This window comes from Schistocerca piceifrons, chromosome 2, assembly GCF_021461385.2.
Source record: "Schistocerca piceifrons isolate TAMUIC-IGC-003096 chromosome 2, iqSchPice1.1, whole genome shotgun sequence".
Classification (NCBI taxonomy): Eukaryota; Metazoa; Arthropoda; class Insecta; order Orthoptera; family Acrididae; genus Schistocerca; species Schistocerca piceifrons.
In genome coordinates this window covers 1,056,904,021-1,056,925,526 of record NC_060139.1, presented here as the reverse complement: position 1 = coordinate 1,056,925,526, position 21,506 = coordinate 1,056,904,021, and the positions used below count along the sequence as shown (strand labels likewise).

The following is a 21,506-nucleotide window of genomic DNA, read 5'->3' as shown; positions in this document are numbered from 1 at the left end:
TTTGTTGTTCTTACCACCAGGTCGCTCGATAGTGGGCAAGGGTGTAACATGAGCTAATCACAACTGAATTGAAGTAGTGTTTATTTCAAATAAAAAGGAACCTTACGGAAGAAAATGACTTAAGCACTGTTCAGGAAGACAGGGTTGGAAACGACTCTCTTTGCTTGTCGTCGTTGTCGTTGTTGTTGTTGTTGTGGTCTTCAGTCCAGAGACTGGTTTGATGCAGCTCTCCATGCCACTATATCCTGTGCAAGCTTCTTCATCTCCCAATACCTACTGCAACCTACGTCCTTCTGAATCTGCTTAGTGTATTCATCTCTTGGTCTCCCTTTACGATTTTTACCCTCCGCGTTACCCTACAATACTAAATTGGTGATCCCTTGATGCCTCAGAACATGTCCTACCAATGGATCCCTTCATTTAGTCAAGTTGTGCCACAAATTTCTCTTCTCCCCAAATCTATTCAGTACCTCCCCATTAGTTTGTGATCTACCCATCTAATCTTCAGCATCCTTCTGTAGCATCACATTTCGAAAGCTTCTATTCTCTTTTTGTCTAAACTATTTATCGTCCACGTTTCACTTCCATACATGGCTACACTCCATACAAATACTATACTCGATGTTAACTAATTTCTCTTCTTCAGAAACTCTTTCCTTGCTATTGCCAGTCTACATTTTATATCCTCTCTAGTTCGGCCATCATAGTTATTTTGCTCCCCAAATAGCAAAACTCATTTACTACTTTAAGCGTATCATTTCCTAATCTAATTCCCTCAGCATCACCAGACTTAATTCGACTACATTCCATCATCCTCGTTTTGCTTTAGTTGATGTTCATCTTATATCCTCCTCTCAAGACACTGTCCATTCCGTTCAACTGCTCTTCGAAGTCCTTTGCTGTTTCTGACAGAATTACAATGTCATCGGCGAACCTTAAAGTTTTTATTTTTTCTCCGTGGATTTTAATTCCTACTCCGTATTTTTCTTTTGTTTCCCTTACTGCTTGCTCAATACACAGATTGAATAACCTCGGGGAGAGGGTACAACCCTTTCTCACTCCCTTCCCAACCACTGCTTCCCTTTCATGCCCCTGACTGCTATCTGGTTTCTGTACAAATTGTAAATGGCCTTTCGCTCCCTGTATTTGACCCCTGCCACCTTCAGAATTTGAAAGAGAGTATTCCAGTCAGCATTGTCAAAAGATTTCTCTAAGTCTACAAATGCTAGAAACGGAGGTTTGCCTTTCCTTAATCTATATTCTAAGATAAGTCGTAGGGTCAGTAGTGCCTCACGAGTTCCAACATTTCTATGGAATCCAAACTGATCTTCCCCGAGGTCAGCTTTTACCAGTTTTTCCATTCATCTGTAAAGAATTCGCATTAGTATCTTGAGCCGTGACTTATTAAACTGATAGTTCGGTAATTTCCACATCTGTCAACACCTGCTTTCTTTGGGATTGGAATTCTGTAGTGTTAATTTAAGTCTTTACAGTTACCAGTGGCCACAATTCTTTTCTAGAAAAAATTACTCATTTCCTTGAGAAATAGCTCCTACATGAATCTGTGACTGTACTAACAATAGGACCTAAAGCTGTCGTGTCTGTCTGTCTGTCTGTTTCAACGCGCTAAATATCCAAAACTACTTGACGAATTTTCGTGGCGCTTTCAGTAGTAACTTGAGCGTAGCTTGAGGCAACATGTAGACTTTTTTCGTCAAAATCGGAAAGATATTGTAATATAAAGTAGGGAAACACATTTACTTTTTGGAGAAGCTGTTTACTTTCTGACGTTTGAGCTGTATCATATTTGAATCGCTAACTGCAGAAAGGAAACGTGTTTAAAATTTTCAAAATTAGTTTTATTAAATGAAAGAAGTCCAGTTGGACAGGAGCATCGTTTCCTGCAGTCACAGAAGTTTTCCACCGTGAATGAAGTGCACACCACTAGCTGAGCTCACCTGCACAGGTACACACATGTAGGCAGCTGAAATTGCACGTGCAACAGCTTACTTGCTCGCCATCACTCATCACAACAAAAATACATATATGCTTACGCAGCCGCAAGTAACAGCTATACAGCATATTTATTCTCGACTCGATCTAGCTACAAAATTCCATTAAAACTCGACATAAAAATACAAAGCGGTGCATCGTAGCTAAGCAGCCAAGAACTCCACAATTGATGGTTGAATTCACTTTAAATCTTATGTAAGTTATTTTTCTGAAATCTTACATTTGTTGTGGAGGAATATAGAGTTACTATAAATTTTATACTCTCCTATCTGGCATATATTTTCCAAATATAAACTAACACCAGTTAAAACAATAAAACAAAAAGGTTCGCTATTTTGGCACCGCCGTTTTCCTCTTAAAACATCTATAGCTCTGCCTCTTCAGACGTTAGGATATAATGAAATTGGCGCAGTTAAGTAGGTCTGTGTTGTCTTCTTTTAAACATGAGTGAGTTTAGTTCAAAAATGGTTCAAATAGCTCTGAGCACTATGGGACTTAACTTCTGAGCTCATCAGTCCCCTAGAACGTAGAACTACTTAAACCTAACTAACCTAAGGACATCACACACATCCATGCCCGAGGCAGGATTCGAACCTGCCACCGTAGCGGTCGCGCGGTTCCAGACTGTAGCGCCTAGAACCGATCGGCCACACTGGCCGGCAGTGAGTTTAGTGCATCTATTCGTTACAGCTCTGCGATCACAATATGTCTTATCGGAATACGTCCACCCAGACCTACCCAACTCAGGGTTACTAATTAAAAAGAAAATGAAGTCACTTTTTGTGCCATAAGTAACCAGTGGTGTCATTTTTTTATCCACTGCTTTCATCTTTTCACGTGGGTTAATACTCTACAGGCGTGCCATTTTCTGGCTGAGTGAGTCAGTTCAGTCTCTACCAACTTCCTGGGATGACTAGTAAACACTGCCATCGTGCCAGTCCGAGAAACTATAGCGACACTAAGCTTCATTCTATTAATTGTACATACTAAGAACCATCGGGGTAGATGTTCATTTATGCAGAGCTGTAGAGGAGCATTGGATAACGTTTATTCTTGCTACTAGTGATAAACGTTCGGTGGAAGGTCATTATGCTTCGCCGACGCTAAAGGAAGTGTTGTCATTAACATCGTAGCAACGAAAAAGTGATTATAGACTGAGCACCAACTTGGCTTAGGGTAGACTGGTAAGGGTAACCGGTCATTTTCTTTTCAAAGCAGCAGTTCCGGCATTTGCTTTAAGCGATTCAGAGAAACCATGGATAGACCTCCAGAACGGGAATATAGTCAGTGTTTAACCCTTGCATCACCGTACTCCGTGACATTGTATGACAGTCATGTGGTTTGATTGGGAGCGAATGGTCCTCGTATATGAAAATGGCTTGTCATATCGTTAAATTGCAAACGATACAGGATGTAACGCTGTTTGTGTGTGTGTGTGTGTGTGTGTGTGTGTATTGCATGCGTTTATTTCTTTGCGAAGGTAAGAAAGAGGTGGAGCCCCTCCACGCCACCGGCATGATGGCCAACTCTAAAGGTCTACTGCCACCTCTATATAAGGGTTAGTCGCAGGATGTGGGTACTGCGATGTTTGCGTACGTCTTGTTAAGGTTAATCAATTATACGCGCTCAACTGGAGATAGATTGTGTCGAAAGTTGAACGAAGGGTAGCGGTTTGAAGGGCAGAAGGGGAAAAGTGCCAAGGCAAGCGCCAAGGGAAAAAACCCTATGCGATAGTTAGGTCGGGTAGTAAGAGCAGTAGCGAATGCCTTGGTGACTGCGATAGGTCGTGCAAGAATGGGTTAAGTTAGAAGCGGGAATCATGCAATCGCATACCATGTCATGCCATGTGTTCGTCATAAGAGATCAGTCCGTGACGATGCTGCAGCTTAGTGTGCTGCAGTTTGAGCTGTGAGAGCCCCCTGCCGCTCTGTCAGTGGTGACTTCGCGCCGGGGAGGGCCAGGTCGCACATAGGTGTCTGGTGGGCGAGCAGTTAAGCCAAGCGCTCGGAGATGTGTGGTCGCGGATCGAATCGAGTCCTCGCTCGATGGCTCCGCTGACAGGCTCAGTGAAGGCCGCGGCTGAGTCTTCCCTGTGTAGCGGACGACGTAGGCCATGCCCTTGAGCGTCCTGATAGCCCACTCGTCGGAGCAGAGCTGCTCGGAACCGATGGACTTCGGCGTTGTTGCGGCGGCTTCCGTCTTCTTCTTCGGTGTGTCCAGTGTGTCCGCCTCGGTGTGTCCTGCAGCCGGCTACTCCTTGGGGAGCGGCGGCAGGCGTCTTCTCTTCGCCTGCGGCGTCCTAACAGATGTGCGCCATCTGCGAGCGCAATTGCCGCAGTTGGTTGCATGCCTCCTCCGCCTCTGTAATCAGGGGGGCCTTAAAGGCTGCCCTACCTTCGTCCACGGCGGCTTTGAAGGCCGCAATCGCCTCCTCCTCCGCCGCGGCCGCCAGCATGGCGCGCATCTCCTGTACTTGCGGCGCCTGGTGCGCTACCGCCGGTGGCCGGTCCCCCGCGCCACCCTCACTGGCGCGAAATTCCGGCCGCTTATGGGCAGTGGGAGCTGTCTTCTCTCCTTCCGGTTTCGTCTTCGTTCGGCGGCGCTTGCGGCTTCTCGGCTTACGCCTTGTCTCCAGCGTAGCTGTCGCTGGCGAAAGCCGGACAGCCACGCCAGTTTGCCACATGTGGCCCGCCGCAGCGAGCAGAAGTTGGCACTCGCTCCCCCCTCCCCCGCCCCCCCGGCAGGGGGCTCGCCAATCTTTGGCGGGTTCGTGCTTAGCTATCACGGGGCCCCAGCCTTTGCAGCACTTTCTCCCTTCCGTGCTGTGTGTCTATCCTCTTGCTATTCTTTTTCCCCTCCCTTGGGGAAAAAGTCTAGGGTATTATTGGGAATGTTCTGCATTCTGTCGCTGACCTGCAGACAGTCTCAACATTCTGTTTGGCTCCCTTTTCCTTTCTTTGTTTCCCCTTTTCCTCTCGTTCCTAAACTTCGGCGTTCGAGGATCCTCTTTTTTTCCTTCCCGCCCCCCCCCCCCCCCCCCCCGTGCTCTCTTGAAGGCCGGCCCACGCGTCTGACGCGCAACAGGTGACGGGGTAACGCATAATTCCCAGCCTGGGTAGAGAGACAGGGTTCACACGTACCCCCTGGTACAGGCCAGACCCAGGGAATGGTGATAGCCTGAGCTGTAACCTTCCCTAATTGCCAATTGGTCCCTTTGTCAGGTGTTCGGAAGGTGTGACCTGAGGTGTGAACAATCACCTAAGGCTGATGCGCCCCCTTGTGAAGGGGGCCCCCAGTTGGAAGGAGCGTGCCATTGGAGACGCTGGCAATCATGAGGGAATTCCTCGCAATGAGGCTACTGATTCGAAGTCCCTTCCCGCTGCACCGCAGATCCTTGTGGTATCACGTATTGAAGATGGTCAGTCTTTGCCACAGTCAATCCATTTATTATTCGGAAAGGTGTTGATGCCATTGCTGGCCCTGTGAAATGCTGCTCTCGTTTATGGAATGACACTTTGCTTTTGGAGGCGGCTTCTGATTCTCAAGCACAGCATCTACTAGCTGCCTCGCTTCTGCACAGCTACCCAGTTTGTGTTGAGGCACATAGAACTTTGAATTCTTCCTCTAGTGTAATTTACACCATGCTGCTTGACGGTCTAACTGAGGCTGAAATACAGTCTCTGATCAGGGTGTCATTGCTGTCCATCGTGTAATGGAAAAGGTCAGTTCCTCCTTGGTGTCCACCCACACTCTCTTCCTTAGCTTTGATAGGGTGGTGCTGCCATCCAAGATTAAAGCGGACCATGAAATCATCACAGTCCAGCCGTACATTCCGAATCTGATGCTCTGCTACCAGTATCATCAGTTCAATCACACTAGAACATCTTGTCGACACCCAGCCACATGTGTAACCTGTGGCAGGGTGCACATGAGGGCGTATGTCTGCCTCCTTCTCCCCACTGTATCAACTGCAATGGCAGCCATGCCACCTCCTCCTGTCCCGTGTATCTAGATCAGCGGGCTGTTCAAGAGATTTGGGTAAAGGGAAATGTACCTTACCCAGTAGCTCGCGAGTTACTGGCTAGTCGCAAACCTTGTGTTCTCCCGTCTGACACCTATTGTTACCCCTCGCTCCATGAAGGACATGACCATGCAGAATGCGACCTCGAATTTGGCTCTGAGGTTGTGAAGTCGCCCAGTGTCAAGGTAGCATCGCCATCCCCTCGTCCTGCTGTGTAACAAACAGTCAAACAATCGCTTCAAGGGGCGAAGCTATCCACTATACAGCTGGCAGGCAGGAAAGGACAGAAGAAGTACCCCCAACAAGTCTTCCTCTAACCAGGAGGCCTCGAAGAAGTCCGCCTAAGACAAACGGTCTTCTCCTTCACCAACTCGACGATCCTGCTCGTTGGTGTCGCCATGTGATCACTTAGCCTGGCCAGCCTCTGTCTCGCCGGTGCACACCACCAACCGTTTTTCAGCGTTGGACTCCAGAGACCAACCACCGGAGCAAGATCCTCCTGTTTTTGTGCCCTGTAGTAGCGACTCTCTACCGGCTGTCCCTCGGTGGCCACCGAGTTGACACACCTGCATCTCTTCCTCCTCATGACTGTCCTCCAATGCAACGTTCACGGCCTTTGGTCCTGCGAAGAGGATTTTAAGCTGCTCCTGGCATCGCAGCATCCCCTTGTAGTCTGCCTTCAGGAAACGAAACTGCGCCCTCACGACTGCTTTGAGCTTTCACATTACTTACCAATTCGTTTGGACCTTCCCCCTGAGGTCGGCATCCCATCGCATGGGGGCGTTATGCTGCTCATACGGGACGACATTCATAGTCAGCCCATCTCCCAGACTACCTGTCTTCAAGCTGTTGTCATTCGCCTTCCCTTTCCCCACCTGACTTTTTCCCTCTGTACCATTTATGTACCTTCATCCTTCGATGTCACCAGGGCAGACTTCCTTCAGCTTATTGGGCAGCTACCTCCCCCATTTTTGCTACTCGGTGACTTTAACGTACATCATCCCCTTTGGGGTTCTCCCAGGACCTGCCAGAGAGGTGCCCTCTTGGCTGACCTTCTTAACCAACTCGACATCTTCTGCCTTAACTCTGGAGCACCCACTTCCTTTCTGACTCCTCACACACCTATTCCCATTTGGACCTATTCTTTTGCACTGCCGAGCTTGCCCTTCGTCTTCAGTGGTCCGTTCTTTCTGACACCTACTCGAGCGACCATTTCCTTTGTGCTCACTGTCTGCTGACTCCTACCCCATCCACATCCATGCCCAAATGGCAGCTTACTAAGGCTGAGCGGCAGCTTCACTCCTCCCTGGCGATATTCGCAGAACGAGATTTCCTCAGTTGTGATGACCAGATAGACTATCTCACCAACGTTGTCCTTACTGCTGCAGAACTTTCCATTACTCTCACTTCCTCTTTACCACGTTGTTTCCCAGTGCCTTGGTGGACTGAGGCATGCCGCGATGAAATTCGCGCTTGGAGACGTGATCTCCGCGTTTTTAACCACCACCGTAAGCTGGAAAACAGATGCGTGCAGGGTGCCGTTGAGTTCTTCAGGGTAGCAAAAGTGCTAGTTAGATTTCATTCATTAGTTCTTTTAACAGCTCCACACCTTTCTCTGTCGTCTGGGCCAACCTCCGACGGCTCTCTGGTACCAAGATCCATTCCCCCCATTTCTGACCTGACAGTAGGTGCCGATTTCATCTTGGATCCTCCAACACCTTGGGCCGCCATTTTGCGGTAGTTTAGAACTCTTCCCACTATCACCCTGCCTTCATCCATCGGAAACGAGTGGAGTAGGCTTGGGCGATACAGTACTCTTATCCGAATCGTGAGTACTAGAATGCCGCCTTCACTATGAGGGAGCTAGATCATGCTCTCAGTTCATCCTGGTCCTACGTCCCGTACCTAACCCCCGGTAAGGACAAAAATCTTCCTTCTAGCTACTGTCTCATCTCTTACCAGCTGCGTTTGCAAGGTGATGGAATGTGGTGGCTCGAGTCACGCCATTTACTCACGAATGCACAGTGTGGATTTCGAGTGCGGTGTTTTGCAGTTGACCATCTCGTTACTTTGTCCACCCATGTCATTAATGGTTTTCTGCCGAAATCCCAGACTGTGGCCGTGTTTTTCGATTTGGAGAAGGCCTACGACACCTGCTGGAGAACTGCTATCGTCCATACTCCTTACACGTGGGGCTTCCATGGCCCCCTGCTCTGTTTTCTTCTGGTATTTTTCAAGACCGAGTTTTCAAGGTACGTGTGGGTTCTGCCTTGTCGGACACCTTCATTCAGGAAAATGGTGTGCCTCACAGTTCCGTCCTGAGCGTCATCCTCTTCGCTACCGCCATTAACTCTATAATGGCCTGTCTCCCGCCGGGTGCTTCCGGCTCCCTTTTTGTCGATGATTTCGTCATCTATTCATCTATTGCAGTTCTCTACGGACCTGTCTCACTGAGCAGCGTCTTCAGCGCTGTCTTGATCGTCTTCACTCCTGGTGCATCGCCAATGCCTTTCACTTTTCCATTGACAAAACCGTATATGAAACACTCTTGGACCTTCCATGTCTCTTACCTGGCAGCCCATTGTACGCAGTCCCTCAATGTCCTACGTTTTCTCAATGGTTCTTGGGGTGCCGATCGGACCACCGTTTGTACCGGTCCCTTGTCAGTTCGAAATCCGACTGTGAGTGCTTTGTTTATGCATCTGCACACCCATCCCTTTTACGCCCTCTCAACACTATCCATCATCATGGCATCCATTTGGCCACGGGCGCCTTTTACACCAGCCCAGTTGAGGGTCTGTATGCTGAAGCTGCTGAATTACTACTGTCCTGCCACCTAACTTTCTCCTCAGCAGGTATGCATGCCTTTTGTCTGGCATGCGTGGCCACCCCTCCTATGCCTCCTTCTTTGATGATTCCTTAGATCGTCTGTATGGAGCTATCGCCTTCAGTTTCTCGACCTTTGCATGTAACTTCATGATAGTACCTTTGTATTCACTGATGACTCTCGGGATGACTGTGGGGTCGGATGTGCCTTTGTCATTGGCACCTTTGTCTTTCGATGTTAGCTTCTGACACACTTCTCAGTATTTACAGCCGAGCTCTTTGCCTTGTATCAGGCCACAGAGTACATCTGGCGACACAGACTTCCCAATTGCGTCCTCTGCTCAGACTCTCAGCCTCCTCGAAAATCTCTGTGTGCTGCACACAGCTCATCCCTTAGTGCAGCGGGTCCAGGAAAACTGTCACTTGCTCACTCTTGGTGGAGCCAATTCCATGTCTCTGTGGGTCCCTGGTCCTGTCGGTCTGCCACGAAATGAGGCTGCTGCCAAGGCTGCAGTCCTCGTACCTCAGTCCGCAAGTATCTCTGTTCCCTCCGATGATGTCTGCGTTGCTGTCTGTCAGGTGGTGGTGTCCCTTTGGCATCGCCAATGGTCCTCCCTTGACGGGAATAAGCTTCGGCTTATTGAGCCTCTCCCGGCGCCTTGGACGTCCTCCTTTCGACCCTCCCGCCGGTAGGAGATTATTTTAACTCGGCTGCGTATTGGGCACTGCCTTTTTAGCCATCGTCATTTGCTCAGTGGCGCTACCCCACCACTTTGTACGAATTTTAACTGGCCGCCACTTCCTTCTGGAATGCCCTTATATATATTTTTTTTTAATACCAATTTGCGTTCCAGCTTGGGTTTGCCATCCGATTTATCAGCCGTTTTACCGTAAGACGCGCGGGCTTTCGACCGCGTTTTACTTTTTAGCCACCGAAGTAACATGGCGAAGGCCATATAATTCTTAGTTTTGGACCTCCATTTTTGTATGGTGTATTTTTAGCCCTTTTTCCACGTACCTTGTTTAGCTGTCTCCTATTCTGTCCATTGGGACTGACATATAGTCGTTTCCCTCGTCTCTGTGTTTATGTTCTATAGTTTTGACTTAGGCGCGTATGACCCCAGTTGGTTTTTGCGCCAACAAACAAGTTGGCGCCTCTTCTTTTCGTCTGTCACAGGCGCGGGTGTCGTGCGCACCGGCCCACTTTAGCACAGCGGCGAGTTGCGTCAGTATTTGGCCATACGCTCTTGGACTTGGCACCTGAAGCACTGTGGCTTGGGGTCCATGCCTAGGGGGAGAGCATCGGCGGTCACAGGAAAGCCTAAGAGCTTCCTTAACCCGAAGATGTGTCTGCCATCTGTCACAGTTCTCACTACGACGATGTACAGCGGCGGCCTCTTCTAATTCGTCCGGTTGTGCAGCTTAGTAGTTGCACCCCGCAATCCGGCACGTGACAGCCCTCTTGGACCGTCTTTTCGTCACATATCCAAGGCAGCCCCCCTGATCAGGCCCTTGGATAGCTTCTCGCGCTGTTTCGGCGCGGTCGTCTTCTCCACAGTAGGTGGATCAACAATGTGGGCGGCCGCCGCCTGCAGCTGTGCAGCAGCTGGCTATGACATCATATATCTCTGTCCACGACCCTCTACTGCACTGATGCTTTTCGCGCTTCCGTTCCGTATTCCTGCTGGCTTGCGGTGTCGAAGGCTTCTTCTCTGTCTCTGTCTTCTTCTGCCTGTTTCTGCCCATTCTGTGACGCGTGGACACGACAGTTATTGCTGTGTCGTAATAACGACGCACGGCTATTTGCTTAGTGTCACGCCACAGTCAGAGCACAGCTTCACAGGTCTTCTTCTGGCCAAGCACAGGTAGCGCGCTTCACCAATGATGAGCGTGCCTCCGCTGCTCGAGCACAGTGGTGGTGCTTTGCCAAGGCTATTTCTGATGCTGAGACACTTTCAGCAACAAATAATACAGGGTGATTCAAAAAGAATACCACAACTTTAGGAATTTAAAACTCTGCAACGACAAAAGTCAGAGCTAAGCACTATCTGTCGGCGAATTAAGGGAGCTATAAAGTTTCATTTAGTTGTACATTTGTTCGCTTGAGGCGCTGTTGACTAGGCGTCAGCGTCAGTTGATGCTAAGATGGCGACCGCTCAACAGAAAGCTTTTTGTGTTATTGAGTACGGCAGAAGTGAATCGACGACAGTTGTTAAGCGTGCATTTCGAACGAAGTTTGGTGTTAAACCTGCTGATAGGTGGTGTATTAAACCATGTGCCATTGCAGCCAATAAAGTTTTTGGTCCCTTTTTCTTCGAAGGTGCTACTGTAACTGGACTGCAGTATCTGGAGATGTTAGAGAATTGGCTGTTCCCTCAGCTCGAACAAGAAGCACAACAATTCATATTTCAGCAGGATGGAGCGCCACCACATTGGCACTTATCTGTCCGTAACTACCTGAACGTCAACTACCCGAGGCGATGGATCGGCCGCCAGGCAGCCCGTGACACAGCACTTCATCACTGGCCTCCAAGAAGCCCTGATCTTACCCCCTGCGATTTTTTCTTATGGGGGTATGTTAAGGATATGGTGTTTCGGCCACCTCTCCCAGCCACCATTGATGATTTGAAACGAGAAATAACAGCAGCTATCCAAACTGTTACACCTGATATGCTACAGAGAGTGTGGAACGAGTTGGAGTATCGGGTTGATATTGCTCGAGTGTATGGAGGGGGCCATATTGAACACCTCTGAACTTGTTTTTGAGTGAAAAAAAAACCTTTTTAAATACTCTTTGTAATGATGTATAACAGGCGGTTATATTATGTTTCTTTCATTAAATACACATTTTTAAAGTTGTGGTATTCTTTTTGAATCACCCTGTATGTTCACAAATAGTGCCGTGGTGACTGGCAGCAAATCATCGCTACTGCGATGCTCGCTTATGGCTAAGACATTGCAGAGGTGATCTCCAGCTCTTAAAAGAAATGTCAGCATTTGGAAGAACAACTGACATGATGGATTTCGGTCTTTGATGGGTTTCGTGAGCTACCCAGACCACCGTTTCACAGTTTTAAGGTATCTATAATATTTCTGGGCTTCGTATTTCATAAGAAACTTTTCTGATTGACAGATATGGTCTCCCGATCTACTATTCTATAATGTCTTTGGTTGCTCTTAGGCTAGGGCTGCACAACGACATTCTTATCCGGAAGTGTTAGCTAGCGTCTGTCGTTAGGACATTGGATCCGGGTGAGTGTCTTTACAATAAGCTCCGGGGCCAACACATGCACCGGACCACCGCTATTGCATCTAGGGGAAAAAAAAGGGCTCTGAACACTATGAGACTTAACTTCTGAGGTCATCAGTCCCGTAGAACTTCGAACTACTTAAACCTAACTAACCTAAGGACATCACACACACATCCATGTCCGAGGCAGAATTCGAACCTGCGACCGTAGCGGTCGCTCGGTTCCGGACTGTAGCGCCTAGAACCGCTCGGCCACCTCGGCCGGCGCACCTAGCAAAAGTTCTTCATTTTGTGAAGTACTTAAAAGGGCAAGTTATTCCCGCAGATCCCAGTGTGTAACCTCATTGCTCACGCACCAGCCAAAAGTTTCGTCCTAAGAGCAACAGCCGTTTTTTGAGACCTCGGACGTGGAGAAAGTACTCGTAGACCTCATAAGCTTGGGTCCGGTAGACATAAGTAATATTTTAACCTTTACTTGTTATAAATATCCACTCTGGACAGCAGAGGCAAAGAACTTTTTGTCTTACGTTGTCGTAACGCAAGAACTATTCTACATTACTTTTTAGAGAAGTATCCTTGAATCTTTCGGGCTACACTGCAGTTTTACAGTCATTTGCCCTCTTGGATCGAAGCAAGAGTCGCTGATCTGCTGATTCGCCTGCCAATATCGACAGACATTGTTAGTAAGATTCGCTTCCAAGCAAACAGACAATAGCCGATGTCCAGCTCTGCGCGATCCTGAAAGTGGCAGAGTGGATGAGAAGTTAATCAGTGTGTACTGCTTGTGGCGTGCAAGTTTCTAAGCGTCACTTTTTTTTTTGAGTCCGTTTTGTATTTTGCAAAGAAAGCAGCAGTTGATCTTCCAAACAAACGTATTCTATTTTACGTAAAATTAATCAGTGTAACAAATGCGTAGGTTAAACGTTTTTGCGCGTTGTACAGTCTCTTGCTCAAACTATTGATAGGATATTTTAATGTGAGTCAGTAATATGTGACCCACCAGCCACATCATTTTGAATCGCTATTTTACGACTTTAACTTGTTGACCATTTTAATACACATTCTGACTTTGTATAAACTCTTTTTAAAATCATCTTTTAGTTCTGTACGTGTCTGAGTCTTGATTCTTCAGATTTTAAAATTTTTAGAGTTCCGTACCTCAGTCGCTACGAAATCGTTATAGGATCACCTTGTTGCCCGCCTGTCTTCCTGTAGGTCCGTCAGACTGTTAAAACCCTGTTCCTCAGTAAGGGATCGACTTATCAAATTGAAATTTGTTACATACTAAAATCTGTGGTCGCTTAGTGTTATAATAAATATGAGCTTCTAATCATTGCAATCAAAGGATACGATCATTTATGTTAAATAGTTAGACACTCGCAAACTCACTCATCAAAATCTGTAGGCCACTTCCTTGTTGATCTAAAATCATGAAATTTGGTTTGAAGCAAGGTTTAACAGTAAAATTAAAGGAAAAATCCGGAAAGTGTTATTTTATAATTGTTGTTGTTGTGGTCTTCAGTCTCTTCAGTCCAGAGACTAGTTTAATGCAGCTCTCCCTGCTACCCTATCCTGTGCAAGCTGCTTCATCTCCCAGTGCCTACTGCAGCCTACGCCCTTCTGAATCTGCTTAGTGTATTCATCTCTTGGTCTCCCTCTACGATTTTTACCCTCCATGCTGCCCTCCAATACTAAATTGGTGATCCCTTGATGCCTCAGAACATGTCCTGTCAACCGATACCTTCTTCTAGACAAGTTGTGCCACAAACTCCTCTTCTCCCCAATTCTAATCAGTACCTCCTCATTAGTTATGTGATCTACCCATCTAATCTTCAGCATTCTTCTGTAGCACAACATTTCAAAAGCTTCTATTCTCTTCTTGTCCAAACTATTTATCGTCCATGTTTCACTTCCATACGTGGCTACACTCCATACAAATACTTTCAGAAACGACTTCCTAACACTTAAATCTATACTCGATGTTAACAAAATTCTCTTCTTCTGAAACTCTTTCCTTGCCATTGCCAGTCTACATTTTATATCCTCTCTACTTCGACCATCATTAGTTATTTTGCTCCCCAAATAGCAAAACTCATTTACTACTTTAAGCGTCTCGTTTCCTAATCTAATTCCGTCAGCATCGCCCGAGTTAACTCGACTACATCCTCCTTTCAAGACACTGTCCATTCTGTTCTACTGCTCTTCCAAGTCCTTTGCTGTCTCTGACAGAATTACAATGTCATCGGCGAACCTCAAAGTTATTATTTCTTCTCTACGGATTTTAATTCCTACTCCAAATTTTTCTTTTGTTTCCTTTATTGATTGCTCAATATAAAGATTGAATAACACTAGGGATAGGCTACAACCCTGTCTCACTCCCTTCCCGACCACTGCTTCCCTTTCATGCCCCTCGATTCTTATAACTGCCATCTGGTTTCTGTACTAATTGTAAATAGCCTTTCGCTCCCTGTATTTGACCCCGGCCACCTTCAAAATTGGTAAGAGATGGAACTGAACCCCCATGGTACACAAAACAGGTCCGAACGCTGTTGCAGAGGCAACGGAAAAACCATGCGAAGTTCAGAAGAACGCGAAATCTCGAAGATCGGCTAAAATTTACAGACGCGCGAAATTTGGCACGGGCTTCAATGCGAGATGCCTTTAATAGGTTCCACAACGAAACATTGTCTCGAAATTTGGTAGAAAATCCGAAGAAATTCTGGTCGTATGTAAAGTACACAAGCGGCAAGACGCAGTCAATACCTTCTCTGCGCAATGCCGATGGTACTGTTACCGACGACTGTGTCACTAAAGCGAAGTTATTGAACTCAGTTTTCCGACATTCCTTCACCAGGGAAGACGAATGGAATATTTCAGAATCTGAAACACGAACAGCTGCTAGCATGAGTTTCTTAGAAGTAGACACCTTAGGGGTTGCGAAGCAACTCAAATCGCTTGACACGGGCAAGTCTTCAGGTCCAGATTGTATACCGATTAGGTTCCTTTCAGATTACGCTGATACAATAGCGCCCTACTTAGCAATCATATACAACCGCTCGCTCACCGATAGATCTGTACCTACAGATTGGAAAATTGCGCAGGTCGCACCAGTCTTTAAGAAGGGTAGTAGGAGTAATTCATCGAACTACAGACCTATATCATTGACGTCGGTTTGCAGTAGGGTTTTGGAGCATATATTGTATTCAAACATTATGAATCACCCCGAAGGGAACGATCTATTGATACGTAATCAGCATGGTTTCAGAAAACATCGTTCTTGTGCAACGCAGCTAGCTCTTTATTCGCACGAAGTAATGGCCGCTATCGACTGGGGATCTCAAGTTGATTCCGTATTTCTAGATTTCCGGAAAGCTTTTGACACCGTTCCTCACAAGCGACTTCTAATCAAGCTGCGGGCCTGTGGGGTATCGTCTCAGTTGTGCGACTGGATTCGTGATTTCTTGTCAGGAAGGTCGCAGTTCGTAGTAATAGACGGCAAATCATCGAGTAAAACTGAAGTGATACCAGGTGTTCCCCAGGGAAGCGTCGTGGGACTTCAGCTGTCCTGATATATATATATATATATATGACCTGGGTGACAATCTGAGCAGTTCTCTTAGGTTGTTCGCAGATGAAGCTGTAATTTACCGTCTATTAAGGTCATCCGAAGACCAGTATCAGTTGCAAAGCGATTTAGAAAAGATTGCTGTACGGTGTGGCAGGTGGCAGTTGACGCTAAATAACGAAAAGTGTGAGATGATCCACATGAGTACCAAAAGAAATCTGTTGGAATTCGATTACTCGATAAATAGTACAATTCTCGAGGCTGTCAATTCAACTAAGTACCTGGGTGTTAAAATTACGAACAACTTCAGTTGGAAAGACCACATAGATAATATTGTGGGGAAGGCGAGCCAAAAGTTGAGTTTCATTGGCAGGACACTTAGAAGATGCAACAAGTCCACTAAAGAGACAGCTCACACTACACTCGTTCGTCCTCTGTTAGAATATTGCTGCGCGGTGTATGATCCTTACCAGGTGGCATTGACGGAGGACATCGAAAGGGTGCAAAAAAGGGCAGCTCGTTTTGTATTATCACGTAATAGGGGAGAGAGTGTGGCAGATATGACACGCGAGTTGGGATGGAAGTCATTAAAGCAAAGAAGTTTTTCGTCGCGGCGAGATCTATTTACGAAATTTCAGTCACTAACTTTCTCCTCCGAATGCGAAAATATTCTGTTGAGTCCAACCTACATAGGTAGGAATGATCATCAAAATAAAATAAGAGAAATCAGAGCTCGAACAGAAAGGTTGAGGTGCTCGTTTTTCCCGCGCGCTGTTCGGGAGTGGAATGATAGAGAGATAGTATGATCGTGGTTGATGAACCCTCTGCCAAGCACTTAAATGTGAATTGAAGAGTAATGATGTAGATGTAGGTCTTCTAAGATAAGTAGTAGAGTCAGTAGTGCCTCACGCGTTCCAACATTTCTATGGAATCCAAACTGATCTTCCCCGAGGTCAGCTTTTCCCAGTTTTTCCATTCGTCTGTAAATAATTCGCATTAGTATTTTGCAGCTGTGTCTTATTAAACTGATAGTTTGGTAATTTTCACATCTGTCAACAGCTGCTTTCTTTGGGATTGGAATTATTATCTCTTTCTTGTAGTCTGATAGTATTTCGCCTGTCTCATACATCTTGGTCACCAGATGGTAGAGTTTTATGAGGGCTGGCTGTCAGTAGTACTAATGGAATGTTGTCTACATCCGGGGCCTTGTTTCGACTCAGGCTTTTCAGTGCTCTGTCAAACTCTTCACGCAGTATCATATCTCCCATTTCATCTTCATCTGCATCCTCTTCCATTTCCATAATATTGTCCTCAAGTACATCACCCTTGTATAGACCCTCTATATAATCCTTCCACCTTTCTGCTTTCCCTTCTTTGCTTAGAACTGGGTTTCTATCTTACCCCCTAGTGAGATAAGTCTCTACATCCTTACATTTGTTCTCTAGCCATTCCTGCTTAGCCATTTTGCACTTCCTGTCTATCTCATTTTTGAGACGTTTGTATTCCGTTTTGCCTGCTTCATTCACTGCATTTTTATATTTTCTCCTTTCATCAATTAATTCAATATATCTTCTGTTACCCGAGGATTTCTACTAGCCCTCGTCTTTTTACCTACTTGATCCTCTGCTGCCTTCACTACTTCACCCCTCAAAGCTACCCATTATTGTTCTACTGTATTTCTTTCCCCCATTCCTGTCAATCGTTCCCTTATGCTCTCCCTGAAACTCTCTGCAACCTCTGGTTCTGTCAGTTTATCCAGGTCCCATCTCCTGAAATTCCCATCTTTTTGCAGTTTCTTCAGTTTTAATCTACAGTTCATAACCAGTAGATGTGGTCAGAGTCCACATCTGCCCCTGGAATGTCTTACAATTTAAAATCTGGTTCCTAAATCTCTGTCTTACCATTACGTAATCTATCTGAAACCTTTCAGTATCTCCAGGCCTCTTCCACGTATACAACCTTCTTTCATGAAACTTGAACCAAGTGTTAGCTATGACTTAAGTTATGCTCTGTGCAAAATTCTACCGGGCAGCTTCCTCTTTCAATTCTTACCCCCATTCTATATTCACGTACCACGTTTCCTTCTCTTCCTTTAGGAGACTGATGACCTGAGATGTTAAGTCCCATAGTGCTCAGAGCCATTTGAACCATTTCTCTTCCTTTTCCTACTATCGGATTCCAGTCACCAATGACTATTAAATTTTCGTCTCCCTTCACTATCTGAATAATTTCTTTTATCTCATCTGCAGAGGTAGTTGGCATACAAACTTGTACTACTGTGGCAGGCGTGGGCTTCATGTCTGTCTTGGCTACAATAATGCTTTCGCTATGCCGTGTGTAGTAAGTTCACCCACACTCCTATTTTTTTTGTTCATTATTAAACCTACTCCTGCATTACCCCTATTTGATTTTGTATTTATTACCCTGTATTCACCTGACCAGAAGTTTTGTTCCTTCTGCCACCGAACTTCACTAATTCCCACTATATCTAACATCAAACTATCCATTTCCCTGTTTAAATTTTCTAACCTACCTGCCCGATTAAGGTATCTGACATTCCACACTCCATTCCGTAGAACGCCAGTTTTGTTTCTCCTGATAACGACGTCCTCCTGAGTAGTCCCCGCCCGGAGATCCAAATGGGGGACTATTTTACCTCTGGAATATTTTACCCAAGAGGACGCCATCATCATTTAACCATACAGTAAAGCTGCATGCGCTCGGGAGAAATTACGGCTATAGTTCCCCCGGCTTTCAGCTGTTCGCAGTACCAGCACGACAAGGCCGTTTTGGTTAGTGTTACAAGGCCAGATCAGTCGATCATCAAGACTGTTGTCCCTGAACTACTGAAAAGGCTGCTGCCCCTCTTCAGGAACCAGACGTTCGTCTATCCTCTCAACAGGTACCCCACCATTGTGGTTGCACCCACGGTAAGGGTATGCTGAAGCACGCAAGCCTCCCCACCAACGGCAAGGTCCAGGGTTCATGGGGGGATTTATAATTATATAACACGAATTTCCGGGACCTATAACTTTCCAGTATCAATGTCGATAACAGGCAAAAATCGTCGAGACTCTCGATTCCTGGAATGGATGAACTGTTACTATACGCACATCAGAACTCTCAGAGCGCGAGACAAACTGACACTTGACCAATTCTTTTTTACATGTGTTTTAATAATTTTAAACATTCCCTCGTTTCAGTGAACACAATACGAATGCTAATGACCAAACCGTCGTCCGCCTTAAACATACAACATCATTATTATCATCTGTACAGCAGATATTTGCAGAACCATCTCTGTGCTAGGATATTCGTGCAACTGTCATCACATTGCTGAAGCTAGTGTTCAACAGAAGGGCGCTAGTTTGTTGGGTGGAATCCTGTTTTATTCGATACAAGGTGTTAGGCTTTTGTATTATAGCATTTGATATAGGACCTGATTTGTAATGTGGTTTTCTTGTTCTGCATATTTAAGCATTGCTCTAACAGACGTCTTTTCTGTTTCAGATTTGTCCAAGAATAGATTCAGCGAGCTGCCAGTGGAAGTCACCGAGTATTATTCCTTAGAAAAGCTCATTCTTTACCATAACGCCATCAAATCTATTCCGGATTCGGTTGTATATCTACAGTCGCTGTTGTACATTGACTTGAGGTAATAACCGTATTTGTTTATGCACGGTAAATTAGCAATTGTTGTTGGCTATAAAGGAGCTTTTTGTAATGGCACGATCATTTTAATACACTGTTGCCTCTAACCCACACCTGTACTGCAATGCAAGAAGCTGATCATCCCAAATGTTCATATGAAAATGACATAGATTGAGTGTTCCGGTCACGTATATGTTGTCAGTTGTAACTAACGAAACAAGGATGCCAAAATACGGAAAATTCTTCTCTACGAAACCAAATCATGGCCTTTCCGTTTGGTGTGTGTGTGTGTGTGTGTGTGTGTGTGTGTGTGTGTGTGTTTGTCCTTAGGATAATTTAGGTTCACACACACATGCCCGAGGGAGGACTCGAACCTCCGCCGGGACCAGCTGCACAGTCCATGACTGCAGCGGCCAGACCGCTCGACTAATCCCGCGCGGCTTTTGGTTTGGTAGTAACCAGTGCATAGGTCAAAATACACGTCGAATACGTTTTGAAAGCAGAAAACACAACAGCTGGCTGAGAGGGGTTTTTTGTAATGTAATGTCATTTAGAACAGGGTACATTGTTGTTGTTTAATACTTCGAATATGCACTCTGGCTGCCCTGAAATTAACGTTCATTTCTTGGTCAGATAAACAAACATACCCCGTTCAAACACAGTCACACTAAAAATCTCTTAAAACCACTGTCAGACTTTGTTGGTTTGGTCACACTTTAAAAATGGTTCAAATGGCTCTGAGCACTATGGGACTTAACTTCTAAGGTCGCGCGGTTCCAGACTGTAGCGCCTAGAACCGCTCGGTCACCCCGGACGTCAGTCACACTTTAAGTATGCGAATTTCACACACCGTATGAAAATCTTTGAAATATTACGTGCACAAAAATTTGGCGTTTCTGCTTCAGAAGGACTTTCAAGCTCCCTTGCAACTTTCTATCATTAACGAAACGCTGTGTAGTGCATGAAGAATGTGGCATGTGTGGGCTGTAAGATAAACGCTCGAAATGTGGAGGAAGGTGTTGAGGGTCACAGCAGTGGAATCGGGCATTTTTGCGGAAGGGGGGGGGGGGGGGGGACCTCCTGGGAGTGTTAAGACACGAAAGCTTTTGGGCTTGCGCCCTTCTTCAGCTGATTATACATTTAATTTCATGTTTCCACAGTCAGTTTTGAAGTTCACGATTTAACTAAAAGGCACATTATTTGGTGCTGTCTAAGTAGACACAAGGGAAAGAATTAGAAGTGGCAACGTGTCAGGTGTCGAAAGTATTAGTGTACATATTATACATATATTATCATACATATTATACATAAAGCTGGAGTACACAAATCATAATTGCACATTTGTCAGATTTTTTACAAACGTATTTAGATTTTCACACAGTACCTGCATATTTGTCACCGTACCCTAGTAATTATCTGAACTACAATATTAGACCATTAACACTGTAATAGCGCCTTAGACGGTTGTAACTGTGAACGAGGCATATAATTTCAGGTTTACAAGCTTCCTCTGGTTTCTTTCAGGGTATTTTGATTTTTTATTTGCCTTTTAAGGATCTTCTACCGTAACACTCTTTGACTTGACTAAGACCTGTATCTGTCTATAAAGTGGTGTTTATGCTTTCTGACAACTTTGTGTAGCTTCCATTGAAGCAAACATTGTTAAACTGTGTAAGTTTTCTGCAATATAAATGTTCATGTAGAAGAGAGTTGCAGTGGATCAGGAGATGAGAGAAATCCTGAGCCACCTTGTGCTGGCTTGGTTTAGCCAATTAGGTAGTGAAAGTTCTTACAACCGATTGCACATACGCAAGTAGTTACAGATATTAGAGTGACAATATGGCTATATGTGTCCAGCCGAAGAGTTCTGTACGTCCATCACATGTCAATCCCATAGCAACAGAGGGAGTAAGACTTGAAAGAGAAGGAATATCTTATATCAAAATATGTATAATTAATAATTTTCTTTTAATTTATGAACCACTGAAGTTGCCTAGCATGAGTAGGCAAAACGTATGTGGTATACACAAATAAGACGGAATTCTTCCTATCAACATTATAAAACATAATTTGAGGATGAATAATTTTGGTTCGTTAACCTCTGATGTGAGTTTCAGATATTTGAGCTTGGGGATCCTGAAAATTTTATGAAGGTCCCATATCAAGTTAGGTATATATAA

General features: G+C 45.5%; 1 protein-coding gene across 1 annotated transcript in view; it reads left to right on the top strand.

Annotated features, from left to right (window-relative positions):
- LOC124773977 (leucine-rich repeat and calponin homology domain-containing protein) overlaps positions 1–21,506 on the top strand; it is a 144,255-nt gene that overhangs the window by 46,111 nt on the left and 76,638 nt on the right. Inside the window, exon 2 of the mRNA XM_047249446.1 lies at positions 19,186–19,330. The gene's annotated coding sequence lies outside the window, so the exon portion shown is untranslated. The remainder of the gene's footprint in view (positions 1–19,185; positions 19,331–21,506) is intronic.